A 12,750-nucleotide genomic window follows, 5' to 3' on the forward strand; every position below is an offset into this window, starting at 1 on the left:
GTTATAAGTAATTGAAGATGTCTAGTACATTATCAATCGGAATAATCCAAAGGTGTAGGATTAAAGAATATATAGAGTTCTTCAAGTAAGAGTTAGAATACTAATAAAGAACGTAGATCTCTATTTATTTTATTCTATTTTATGAGATATAATAAGCTAGATATCGAGAGAGAGAGAGAGAGAGAGAGAGAGAGAGAGAGAGAGATTGCATAAAATAAAATGAAGAAGCAACACTAGAATATTGTTTTATTCTATCCCCGCTTGTTTCCTATTACATATAGCGGATCAATAAAAAAAAATCATCATTCGATATCCTGACTCCTATTTGAGAAACTTTATCAATTACTATTGACACAACATTAGTTGCAAACAAGCTGCTGCTTGCGTATGTAAAAATGTCAGTAGCGAGTCTCGTTACTCGGTTTTCGCAAGAGCTATCGTGGGAACGGCGAGTAATAATTTCGTAATTACCAGGCCTGTTGCTCCCCAGAGAGAGCTCGGCGTGGTCGTGGCAAGTATGATTTTGCATTCACGCTGTAGATTCCCGTGGGTATCGTTGTTGCCAGTCGTAGCAGGACGGGAGGAAGAAGAAACTGCGGAAGTGGAGAATCCTCCTTGCATCTCTCGTGATGGCCTTTTTGCCTGCGGAAATGCCGGTGTTTTCCGCCCCGTCTGTCATTGCGCCTTCGCTTTTCTTTCTCGCATTTGTTGCTCTTTGTGTCTACCAGAGTCGTTCTTCTAAAGTCCATTTTCACGATTCAATAATTCCTTTGTTTCTATGTTCATTATAACGCTACATAACGTATCTTTAGAATTCATATTTAATAAGTCTGATGGAAAATTATGATATAATTGAAGGAGTATGCTGTATGTTTCTGACAATATAATTATATAGCTGTTGAAGGAACAATTGTTGATAGTTACAAAGCTATCATTGATTATTCCTTCTATAGGATATTTGACAATGGAATCATGATTATTTAAGAGACCTCAATCGATCGACAGAAAATAGCGAAGAATGAGCTTAACAATTAATAGCCAAGAATAACATATGCTTTGATAATATAAAATATAAATCTTTTATGCATTTGCGCGCGCGCGCCTACGAGTATTAATTACATAAAACATGTTTTATAGAAGACTCTTATTTTTTATTCAGTATATCCGATATTGCGAAGCGAGTGTTTCGTTTCCGTGGTAAATTTGATAAAAATTTCCAGCGCTTTAGTGGAGACAGTTTGTAATTTGATCGCGAACTAGATCCCACGTTTACCATCAGCAAACCCTGCCATTTAGCGCGAATAAATTTTCGCTTTTGTCTTTTTCGTAGTGTCTTGCTTAGCGTTATCCGAGCTCTCTTAGCTCCTAAAAAATTATGCGCAATTTAAAAATCTGAGAATATATTCATTAAATTACTAATGTATAAATGATAGTTATATTATAACAAAATATAAGGCTGGATTCTTTATTTCCCAAATTATTTATAATGAAATATAAATTCATTTATTTTTCATTGGTACTTTATTATCTTTTAGTATTTCAACTAACAATAGTTCACAATTGAACTACTATCAAATATACCTACTCGTATTTTTCGAAAAGCAGATATTGTATGTTATGGATGTTAAGACATTTTATATCGTACGCGAAATGATATGAGTATTGAGGTTTATAAATAAATTAGCATTTGATTTATTTTTGGCATGAAGCCGCGAGATCGAGGGGAGTGACTCGAGAGAGGTCAGCTGGAGATTGGATGATTTATCGTCGTAATTAATTCGGCACCAGCCTGCCGCTGGCTTTCGCGCGTCACGCAAGAGATACAGAACGGAAGAAAAAGGGTCATGCTCAGGGATTATTAACGATGCTATGGATGAGCACGATTTTCAAATTTACGTCAGTTGCATTACTTCCGCTTCTCGTACACGCAAAACATAAAAATTACATTAGTCTCGAAAAGTGTTGGAAAAATTTCTCTTCCTTCCATCTATCTCTCTGCATAAACGCGTGTACGCTACGGAAACCTGTGTTTACTACAGTTTCTCTCCAAACTGTAATTACATTTGCAACTGAAAAAAGTGGTCATATTTTTATAACTTGAGTTTTTAAATTGCTAGTACTTTGCTACAACTGGAAGCTCGTAATATATCTAACCATCATACCTGTGTAAAATAAAAAATATTTGACTCTTTTGCAATGAAATTCGTAACATTGTGGTACCGTTACAATTATTATCAGCTTTTCACGATTTTCTTGTATAATATTTCACATGCTACATTATAGTAATGTTTAAATAATACTGAAAATTGCATCACACTTGTAAATTTGAAGTATTACAGTTATAATGTTGTTTTAAAATAACCAAAGTTGACTTCATGTATCAAAGTTTTCTTTATACGAACTATTCTCGTAAATGTTTTAGATTACACAAAACGGACGATCGATCCAAGCTACATGATCGTACGTGGCCGATTAAGAGGGTCGGGATTTTAAAAAGTTTGGCGATAAACGTTCCGTGAGAGAGTGTAAAATTGTCGAGTATCCATGTTGAAAGATACTTGAAAGTATTCTTGTCACATTTTATATATTATTCTTGTCACACAATAGTGTGTCATTATTTCGTGATACAATCAGTGAATTCATTTTGATATAATAGTGGCAATATTTTTTATTAAGGTCGATTCTCATTTTGATTGTATTATAATGTTTTATTATATTTTTTACTAAAAATAATTATTAATGGGAAAAAAATTTATATAATATATTTAAAGATTTATCATGCACACACATGTCCTTTACCTAAAAAGTTTTCTTTTTTATTATTTTTCTGAAATTGAAATTTTTTATTATTATGTTTTATAATAATTTAAAGAATTTATAATGATAATGTTTTGAAATTGTTAATGCTCAAAATATTATAGATTTTCAAATATATATTTTCTAATATTATTAAATCAAATTGAGCTTCTTAATTTATACTTTTATCTATCACAAAGCATCTACAGTATTGAGAAACACATTATGCTTGAGGGATAATCGTATACAGTCAGACATAATAGCTATTAGCACAGTATGTCTTATTTTCCTAACAAATAATATCTAACGAGAGACTCCATTTGTTCCATCAATTGTACTTGGTTATCACTAGTTGATCCTCCGCCATATACCCAGTCGTCGATTATTCTAACAAGCAACAATAATCGGCGCGACTTCTCCGTTCTCTGTTCGCAAGATCTTCAAATTAATCTCGAGGAGAATTTAATTAGTTGGCGAACAATGGCACTGTGACGTGAGACAGAAACGCGGGGATGCGGAAACCGCGTCGATCAGTCATTCACAGACCGTCAGGTACCAACATCGATTACTCTTGCCGAGTGCACTTAATCCACGGCGTATATTGTTAAGCATTAATCGCGACAGCGGCGTTGCGCGGAATGCTACACGCTACACCGTTCAGTGATAATCGATAATCGTACCACTCCGCTAGCACGCATGATGGATCATACTGGAAAATTCGATTATCGGCTCCATTTTTTGGTAACGACCAATCATTCATCGGCCGGTGAATAATTTTCGTTCTTATAAAATATTTTGCGCGCCGGTCAATTTTTTTTCGCGAGCTTGGCATAGGCAGATTCGAATTTTTAAGATCGTGTTACTTTAATATACTCTGAAATTTTCGTGTAAGTTTATAAACAAATTGACATTTTTAATCGTTAAATCTATTAAAAAAATTATCTTACAATTAGTTATTTATTTTAAATATTTTCTGTTCGCTAGTGAAATATTTTTATATATTAATTTTTATATATTAATTCCAATTTTTTAAAATAACATTCTTTCGAAAATAAGAACAATTTTTAATAAAATACCGTTACAAGAATGTTCTCTATTCAGCTACTAAAATTTTCATCGTCTAATGGTATTGTATCAACTGGTTACACTGTAAATATTCCATGCCGTTTGAGAATTTCGTTTCTAATTTTCGGTAGTGCAGTTGAGCATTGGTCAGACGCGTATTCGTGTCCAAGCTCGTCCACTGGTCTGGTAGGTGCAGTGCTCGACAAGCGAATCGATGGTTTTACAGCTCGGTCCCTTGCACTGCGATCATGCTATTCAATATCGCCGAAGGTTCACTGCTCGACGAGTGAGCGCTGCTTTTATTGTACCCAGCGAATGTGGCCTCCTTCGTCGATCGTCGATGTTCATTCGCTGCTATACGAGTCGAAACGAAAAGACATTTTCAGCGTACCTATTACTTCTTCAATGTTGGTTCGTTGCATTTCTCTATTCGAATAATAATAGAAAATTTGACATTTGACTGATTATGAATATTCAATGATGTGCTGGCTATTTTGCGACTTCATTGTAATGTGAATTTATCGGGAAAGTTTGCTTAACAGGAGCGATTCATTAGCATTATAAAGTTTGTATACATTTTGTTTTTTCTTTTTTAAATATTTACAGTAAAAGAGTTAATAGCAAAAAATGTCAGAAATTTTTTGCATAATATAATTTTTAAATCCATTTGATTGTTTTATATTTTTATGAAGAATTTCGCAAACATCGAGAATATTTTATTGAAATATATTTTCGTGTAAAATATTCTGACGGATAAAAAAAGTAAAATGAAATATTGAAGCTTGCATGTATGTAAACTTGCTAATGGAGAAATATATAATTATATTTTTTTAGTACGAATTTTATACAAATCTCTTACATGCATAGAACGTTACAGATTATTTTGTTTACTTCATGTAAAACGTAAGTTAGAATTTAATTATCAGTTGATTTTAATTATCAGTTATGTTTTGAATTAATATTCTCATATAATTTAATACAATTTAATGATCTATGTGTCTCAATTTAAAGTTAAATAAATCTAAATATAATTAAGTATATAATAATCAAATTTAATACAAATCATTACATTTGATGAAAACGAGTTTTGATATTTAATAATATTAGTTCAGTCAAATGAAAAGGTGACAAGTACTGTAGCAACACCTTCGGCATAATACCAAATAGTCTGTTATGTATATTTGACGTTGACTACATATATGATGTTACGTGTGCATAACATGCGTATAACGTCACGTACCTTTGAATAGGAAGCGTTGATAACGAGTACAATTAGTTGCTTTATCGTCCAATTAACTGGATGTCAAGTGGATAAATGGCGTTTTGACTGGAAATTCGACTAATGAAGAACGCGCAATGGTACATTTTCCAATTATTGAAGATAACAATGCTGATCATTCATTTCGTCTTTTGTGACACAAATCTTCACTGTACACGACATCCATCTTACGATAAATGTTTTTGTGAAATTGAAATAAATATTGATCAGCATAGTATTTTTATTAGTTAGAAATCAATTAGAAACTGTATTACCGCATGTTACGTTCTTTATCAGATGAATTTTTCTTTTGAAACGCTGTTTATCCTCTTAACTAGCAAATTGGACGATAAAGCAGTTAACTGTGCTCGTTATCAATGCCTCTTATCCAAGAACACGTTATACATACGTGATGTCATGTGCACACGTAATGTCACATATGTTACTAACACCAAGTATGCATAATGGACTTTTTGATATGCTGGAGATGGTTCCTGCAATACTCGTCACCTTTTCATTTGACCAAACTAATATTATTGTGAATTCTTCTCGTAATTTCTAGTTCAAACAACTGCGCACCGATATTTGCTGATTTTGAAACAATACCAGAAACTAAAATACGTAATATCATAAATTAAAGTGACAAGCAATCTGATCCTAATAAAATTTTAATCAAATTTAGTTTTTGCCAAAGAAGTTAATGAAAATACAATATGGAACTGCAAGACTATATAAAACATTATAAGCTGTTTCTTGCTGACTCTGCGAATTGATTTTATGTACGTCTTAAAGAGGTTGGCCATTTTAGTACATCTTAATATCGTTGTATACTGATTTGATCTGACTATAAAAAATAAAATGCAAATATTTCGAATTATTAGGTGGAATTAATTCGTAGCGTTTTACAAGTGATGGGAAGTACTTTCATTAATGTATTTTTTAATGCTCATGTGAAATAAATAACATTCTTTCATTAAAAAACGCTACGAATTAATTCCAACACCTAAAATACATATTTTACTTAACAGTAAAGTGATTTTGTCTATTTTTCTATATTTATATTAAAAATAAATTAAACATACTTTTATGACAATTTATATACAACGGTTCTATATATCAGTGTGCACTGAGTGCATCTAATGGGTATCACTATTAGCTTGTTGTCGATATTATAGAATATATTTTACGGCGTAAAAAATAATAAGTTCCTAAAAATAAAAACCAGGTATAAAGAACAATGTTAAAAAAAGACCGTTTTTTGCCCACCAATGAACATGTAAAAAACATAATGAATTTTATAGATTTTGATCCACCAAACAGGAGTGCTGTTAGTTTTCACTGAAAATGTGGGGAACATCGTCATTTTTTTCAGATTCAAGTTATCATGTTATTTTTTTATTTGATAGTATTTTGTGTGTGTGTGTGTGTGTGTGTGTGTGTGTGTGTGTGTGTGTGTGTGTGTGTAATATTATATTTTAATATTTTCTATCGAAAAAGTTAAAAGCTTGATTTCTCAGAACAAGTTAAATATTTTTTAATTTTTTTATAATATAACATATGTATATTGCATAGAAATGTATCAATAGTATGATTTTTGGAAATGTAACAAATTGTTATCTGGATGCAAGTATTAATTCAATTATCGGCAATTTCTAAATACTGTCAAATCATTATTTATATTCGAAATTGGAATCCGTTTTTATCGCGAAATCTGACATTTGGGAAATAGCAAGAAATGCCTGGTTCTAATACAAGTTACAACGATATTGTGAGTACACGCCACGTATTTTTCTAAAAGTACCTCGGAAATAATCGTTATTCCTTTCGTCTTTATCGCCGATGGCAATTACCTACATTGCTTTTATTGCTTTTACTGGCGCTAGATTCTCGTTGAAGATTCTCTTTAGCAATCGTAAAAAACCAATTAACTTTGCGTGATGAATGATTTCTTCTGCGACATTGGATTTAAATCTGAAAATGTCGAATTGTTGTCTTTCGATAAAAGAATTATCTCTTAAAAATAATCACACTTTCTCTCTTTCTCTCTCTCTCCCTCTCTCTCTCTCTCTCTCTCTCTCTCTCTCTCTCTCTCTCTTCTAATTTAATAATTAAGTTAAAGTTTAAAAAAAAAAGATATAAATATACAAGATAATTAAAAACTCGCTATTTAAAATACTCTAACAAAATGATCTCGGAAAATTAAGTAAAAAGGTTGATTGTAAATTTTTATTTGAAGAATTTTTTAGATAATAAGAATTTAAATATGGCCAATTACAGACTATGTTTAAATGGTCGTTTATCCATTTTAAGTCGCACATCCATTTTGAAACAAATCGATTTTAAATGCAAACGAAGAATCAACTTGTTTTAGAATATGCAAACGAAAATCTATCGATTGGTATCATCTCAATCTCGTTTTTTTTTTTAGAATTCGAGTATCAAAAACGTATTTGTTGAAATTATCCCCAACATTTATTTGTTAATAACTTTTGAACTGAAGGTGTACAAACAAAAAATCGACTTGTTTTGGAGTGTGCAAACGGAAACTTATCGATTCATGCTATTTTAAATATAGTAATTGCAAACCTATTTATCTGAGTTGAATGTCCTCTTAACTTTAATCGTCAATATTTTTCTTACTAAAGATGTGCACAGAAAAAATCAATTTGCTTCAGAATGTGCAAATGAAAATCTACGAATTAAGACTATATAAATTTGTTCATTGGTTGCTATAGTTAGGGGACTAATGTGAAATCAGCCTTTTTATAAATTATTTTAAATAATTTTTTTACCAAGAGTGTAACAAACAAAAATTCAAAATGTGCATACAAGCATGTAAACGATGAACAATTGAATAGGCTATAGAACTTTTTCAAATGTTGTATGGCCAACACTTTATAAAATAAGTAGACCTGATATTGCCTATACAAATAGTTTACAATTAAAATTTCTTTTAATTCTGTCGAGTTACAAAAAGATTGTATACAATGTTACTTCTTATACCAATTTATGTCTTTTGTAGAATTTTTAGTGTACAAGTACTTCACGTTTTTATGACTCAGGTTGAAGTACGATAATGAAAGATAAAATGCATTCGATTACCGTACCGGAAATATGTTCAAAGTGAAAAGGAAACTCAGTAATGATCTCCGTTCGAAAATTCGAGGATTACTAGACCCTTCACAAAAGAAGAGGAAAATTACCGTGTTGAATGAGATCGTATGCAAAAGGCACAAAAGACTCAAAATCAAAGGGCTACATAAGAGCTACATAATAAAAATGTTAAGTTAAAAAGAAATGCTGTTTAATGAGAAGCATAATAATACTATTAAATAAAGTACAGGGTGGCTTGTCGTGACTTTTCACATATTTTCTTTCAAAAACTTTTAGATTTTTATTATTTTTGTAAAGTTGATTCGCTGTCATGAAAAAAAATCAACGTGAACTTTCATGAACATCAAATAATTTTTCGTTTTTCAAGTAACGATTTGAGTATATGCGACAATTTTCCACAAGATGGAAATGCATTGGCGTTTTATATTATACGCATTGTGTGTTTGTGCACGTTATAAAATTTTATAAATATATAAATTATAAAAAGTATTCTTCAAAAATTGTTAACTCTTTTTGATATATATTACTTTATTTTTATTTTTTATTTAGAACTGTAAATTGCATATGTATTTTAATCTTTTACAAATCAATGTGGCTAATAAATGAAATTTATTTCTTTTAAGTAATATTTAGAAAAACATACATTAATTTAACAAAAATCATATTAGATCATAAAATTTCTTGTTACGAGAATTTAATTTCTCTTTACATATGCCCGAATGTGGTTCATACTGGCGGAAAGAAATTTGGGATGCGGAAGTTTGAATTTATACGACGTTCTAGACTTTATGCTCGTTTCAGCCGCAATTTCCCAATTTTATGGAAATTCGTGCAGTTCCTATATTGGTGGAAACAAGGATGGAAGATTTAGCAAGTCTACGGTACATAGCTAACTTTCTAGCAGTAAATGTACGAAACGTATGATACGGATAAATTAATTTCTTTTTTAATTTACATTTATATAACAGAGAGAGAGAGAGAGAGAGAGAGAGAGAGAGAGAGAGAGAGAGAGAGAGAGAGAGAGAGAGAGAGTTGTATAAATTGAAATTGTAATTTTTGCAATTTTTTAAATGCACTAAAAAAACATGAATAACAAAATGATGTATATTATTGAAAATAGTGTACAGTATATATAGTATTGACACGATTTTTGTACCTATGAAATGTTACGTTGTACTACGTCATTCTTCGTCGATCAATCTTCATTCGAAGCATTGAAAGAGACCTTCAATAGAGTGAAATTCACTGCTCTGTGCGAGCACTATTGTTGCGATTTAATGTGCTATTTGCTGGACAAAAGATTGAGAAAATGTAAAATTTCCCTTGATTTCGTGTTTTATTCTAGCTAATTTGAAAACGACTTTGTTTATTTTGCTTATTCGATTGCAAAACTATTACGCATGCAATTTGTGACAGTTTAGCAAGTTTAATTACACGGTTTACATTTTTGTTATTGATAAATTTTGGAATATGTACAAGAATATATACATTTACACAATGTAAGTTTTCTTCTATATCGACAAACTCTGCGAATAGCGCAATTTTCTCAGAAATTTTCTCATGGGGCAAAGTTGTGCGCTGCACGTATCAGGTCTTGGGGATTAAGGCGAAAGATATGTCGGATTACTTTGGGATATATAGTGGCAGTCTCGCAATTTCGCTTTACTTTGAACATCCCTAAGTCTTAATGCGGCTTAAATGACTTTAACGCCGCTACGACCAATGTTATACTCTCGTGCTTTGCATAGCTGAAACGCGCATTATGCGTATACGATTAATTTCCACGGATTGATTCTGCGATGTTGCAATCGTCGAAAATTTTTGAAAACTACAGTGCATAAAGTTGACTTGATAGAAAAATCCGAGACGCTGAATAAAAGCCATAATAAAGCAGTCTGTTCTGCAATGTCGTCTTTCCTTCTCACCTTCTTCGCCATTGTCGTCACTGTTATCATCATCGTAGTCGTGTTTCTTTAACATGACTCCCCTTCTTCGTTTTTGAATCTGTTTTCCATCTCGACCCTTTTACAGGCAAATTCGCTTCAAATTGCTTCTGAAAATCTCATTTCCACTGAGATCCTTGTCAAAAAGAAAAAGAATTACGCGCTGTTATGGCAGATACATGAACCGCCTCCAATGTAGTGCGCGATAAAGTGTACCGAAAAGACCGACCTGACGGAGTATCTTGAATGAAACAAGAAAAGCAGGACGAAAATACGGTAACGTACGTAGGGAGGATGAGAAGACATAGCGGTATTTTCCGCTCTTTGAAGATCGTTGATATAAAGCTTTTTAGAACGATGTTTTCGTGGTATATGAATCGTATCGCGTGAGCTATGCGGTTGAAATTACGAAGCGAATTGCGAACATTGAAGGCATGTACGCATATGTGGAAAACGAGTGAGATATTTAAATTACTTTCTCTTAGAATTCGATTAAGAAAAAATTTCTCAATACATTAGAAGAAAGTTCGATTTATTTATTTATTTTATTACTGAGTTAAAGAATAAAAAAAAAAGAGTTATTCTTGAGACAATCTTTTCTCACAAGGCGTAAAATTCAAATTTTTTAAATTGAAGATACTTCTGAGAAATATGTTATTAAAATGCAAATGTTAATGAAATTTTTCTTTTGAATTAAAACTTTTAACTTTTGCTTTATTAATTATACTTGATTAATTAATGTCTCTCATAGAATACGTCGCTGTTATGATTTCAAAATCAGTGATTGCTGATATTGAGGTTACTGCGTCTAAATTCATAAAACTACAAATTTTTAGTAGAATTATCAAATTGGATTCAAACATGCATTGTAATTTGACATGATACAAACCATGCAGTACCATTATATGTCAAAAACGCTATTATCAAAAGCATTTATGATCAACTACAATTGTTAAATAAGTTAATTAATATGGAAAATAATTAATACTAAATATCATATAGCTCACTAACGAAACGATAACTGCATTCAAACTTTAATATATAGTTAGTCCAGAAATTTCAACATTTTTTTCTGTATATCGTAGCAATTATGTAAACAGTACTTTATTAAAGTTCTGAAATTTTCGATACGCGTTTCCTGAATTATGCATTTTTAACTTTGTTTCACGAATAAAATGGAGAGAAAGTGATATTATGGTATTCCGTTTATATGTTATTATACAATAACATGGTTAATAATTAATGTTTGAATTTAAAACTTAAAAATTACATTCAAAATGTTGATGTGTGCTATATATTATGACATTATAAGAAAGTCAACAGCGTAACATTATCTATACACATGTCGATTTCCACATCACTCAAAGTGTTGCTGTTGACATCTTTATTCTTCAGCGATCGGCAATGTAAACGCTCGAATTCCGTAACTTTCAAATCAGACGTGATCAACTAGTTCACGAACTATCATTTGCGTGACTGAGATTGATGGTAGTTGTTTCTCTCCCTTACAGAAAGACGCGGTGACACGGCAATTCAATACGGAACTACGAGTGTTCGACAAAGACTGTAAAACGGGCGCGAACGAGGAAGAGGAGCCCGTTTCGGGAACCGGTGAGATTCAAACACGAAACCTGGGTCAAGGTAAGTCCATCATTGTATCATTATTAATTATAAGATTTTCTGAAAGTCTTAAAGGCTATGTAAAACGGAAGAAATTAAAGAAATGTAGTGAAAAGTATGAATTTTCACGTAATTAATAAATTAAACCAACGTTTATTTTAAAATCATCTGTTTTATTATAACAGATATAAATTATCTGCTTATATTAAAAGATTTGATTTGATGCGAAAATAATTACGTACAACGCGTCAAAATTTTTTATACAATATAAACGGCTTGAGAAAAATTACCGTGTGCTCGTTTCCCATTTTTGCAAAAACAATTTGTATCTCGTGCAACCTTATAAAAATGTAAATTGATTTCCAGAAGAAAATAAATTTTTTGAAAAAAGTAGTAAGTGGCAGTAATAGTAGTTGTACGGAAATATTACTAGCGGAAGGACTTTTGACATCTTTTCTAGAAATACAGTTACGTCGTCGTTTTTAATGACGCACAGAAATTTTAATGGATTTTTCGCGCCACCAGTGCTTGACAGTTTGTGCATTAAAAATTTTTGCCGCGTCGTCAGCGATTTTAACTGAGTTTCAACGTGTCGTTCACACGCGTCGACTATGCCACTCAAGCGGATAATCGATAGAATAAATTATTCTATGTCGATCATATGACAAACTAAGTTTCATGTCGATGTTGATGTAGAAAATCATATTTTGTTGTGAAAGTAAATTTAACCAAGTGTTGTCTGCATTATTACAATTTACTATTACTGCAAACTTTGCTAAGTGCTTAGAAAGAAATACACATGCAAGAATTAGCGATTATTAAATAATTAAACATTTAATAAAATATTTTACTTGTCTTCTTTGAAGTTATAATATGATTAAATTAAGAAAATAAAAACAGAAAAATGTAATTATAATTATTATAAAATAAAAAAAAATTGAAATTAAAAATTAC

At 31.3% G+C, this 12,750-nt stretch overlaps 1 long non-coding RNA gene across 1 annotated transcript in view; it reads left to right on the forward strand.

Moving 5' to 3' along the window:
• Positions 1-12,173, forward strand: part of LOC147909822 (uncharacterized) — a 32,603-nt gene extending 20,430 nt beyond the window's left edge. The window contains exon 2 of the long non-coding RNA XR_015545158.1: positions 11,688-12,173. This is a non-coding gene — a long non-coding RNA (uncharacterized LOC147909822). The remainder of the gene's footprint in view (positions 1-11,687) is intronic.
• Positions 12,174-12,750: the final 577 nt, after the last annotated feature.

This window comes from Acromyrmex echinatior, chromosome 5 (assembly GCF_024713525.1).
Source record: "Acromyrmex echinatior isolate Ae372 chromosome 5, ASM2471352v2, whole genome shotgun sequence".
Classification (NCBI taxonomy): domain Eukaryota; kingdom Metazoa; phylum Arthropoda; class Insecta; order Hymenoptera; family Formicidae; genus Acromyrmex; species Acromyrmex echinatior.